General features: G+C 35.2%; 1 pseudogene; it reads right to left on the bottom strand.

The window, feature by feature from the left end:
• Positions 1–1,403: 1,403 nt before the first annotated feature.
• On the bottom strand, positions 1,404–1,549 carry LOC118627444 (annotated as a pseudogene).
• Between the last annotated feature and the right edge of the window lie 242 nt (positions 1,550–1,791).

The following is a 1,791-nucleotide window of genomic DNA, read 5'->3' as shown; positions in this document are numbered from 1 at the left end:
GTCTAGTCTTTTTGTGATGTTTCTGATTGCTTCATTATCAGAGTAGTCCTGGTTTCACAGAATGAGTTGAGAGGTGTTCCCTCTTCCTCTATTCTCTAGAGTTTGTGAAGAATTGATATTATTTGAATTACTTAATGAAATTCACCAATGAAATCACCTAGACCTGAATTTCTCTTTGTGAGAGATTTCTAACTTCTAATTTAATTTTTCTTCTTGTTATAGGCATATTTAAATTTTCTATTTCCTCCTAAATTAGCAGTCAGAATTTGTGTCTTTCTAGCATATTTTTCCATTTTAGGTAAGTGCCTAATTTGTTGCCATGATATTGTTTATAATACTCTTAATACTCCCTTAAATGTTGGTAGGATCAGTAGTAATATCCCCTCTTTTGTCCTGATTTTGGTCATTTCTGCCTTCTCTCTTATTTTCTTGGTCAGTCTATCTAAGGGTTAGTTAGTTTTATTGCACTTTTAGTTTCAGCATTTTTTTTCTCTATTTTTTTTTCATTTCAGTGATTGTCATTGTAATCTTTATTATTTCCTTCCTTTTGTTTGCTTTGGGTTTAATTTTTTTTTCTACTTTCTTAAGTTGGAAATTTAGCTTACAGATTTGAGACCTTTCTTTTTTTCTAAAATTAACTTTGCTACAGATTAGATGATATTTTTTTAACAAATTCAATTTAAAATTACCAGACACTGCTGGTGGGACTATAGACTGGTATAGTCACTATGAAAAACAATATGGTGTTACCTCAAAAAATTAAAAATTGAACTGCCATTTCACCCAGTGATCTCACTTCTAGGAATATACCCCAAGAAGCCTGAAACACCAATCAGAAAGAATACACGCACCCCCATGTTCGTAGCAGCACTATTTACAATAGCTAAGATCTGGAAACAGTCCAAGTGTCCATCAGTAGACGAATGGATAAAAAAGCAGTGGTACATATACACAATGGAGTACTATGCAGCTGTAAGAAAGAAAGATCTCTTATCCTTTGAGACGACATGGATGGACCTGGAAAGTATTATACTAAGTGAAATAAGCCAAACAGAGAAAGACAAGTATAATATGATCACACTTATTTGTGGAATATAATGAACATAACAGTCTGAGGAATGGGGTAGTCCCAGAGATGTGGAAGTGGGGTACAGACTGACAACCCCCAGAAGAGGGGGTGGTGGGGGAGAGATAAACCACAGAACTTATATGCATGTATGCATGAACAATGGACATGGACAACAAAGCTGGGGACAGGGTGAGGAGGGGGAGATCAGTGGGGGAAAAAGGAGAAACATCTGTACCAAAAATAAATTAATTAATTAAAAATAAAATAAAATAAAATTACCAGACAAACCAGAACTTATATGTGAAACTTGTACTGTGATGAAGTCATTTTCCCCCAGGGGAGAGCACAAATGCAGTCCTCCACCACCACAAATTGTGCAGTCAAGTTTCCTACATTTGGAGAAATCACAGGGGTCAACATATCCAGAGTGCAGTGAGTAAGCCTTGTCCTGGGAAGGCCACCTGTATGCCAGGTAAATATGTAGTGAAGTCATTTTGATAACAACTAATGTTGTTTACAAGTAATGTCAAGATGCTCTGTATACCTCCTGTTCTGGCCACAGTTAAAATAAGAAGAAATATCTTTATGCACCTGCTGATTTTCAGTGGACATATTTTCTGATCTTCATCTATAAGAGAACAATCTAATAGAATTATATAAATGTCTTCCAAGTAATAAATATGCTATGTTAAAATGATGAGTGTAGCTTGATCCATCTTTGA

This window comes from Molossus molossus, unplaced genomic scaffold (assembly GCF_014108415.1).
Source record: "Molossus molossus isolate mMolMol1 unplaced genomic scaffold, mMolMol1.p scaffold_m16_p_12, whole genome shotgun sequence".
Classification (NCBI taxonomy): domain Eukaryota; kingdom Metazoa; phylum Chordata; class Mammalia; order Chiroptera; family Molossidae; genus Molossus; species Molossus molossus.
The sequence above is the reverse complement of the archived record's forward strand: the minus strand, read 5'-3'. Positions and strand labels throughout refer to the sequence as shown.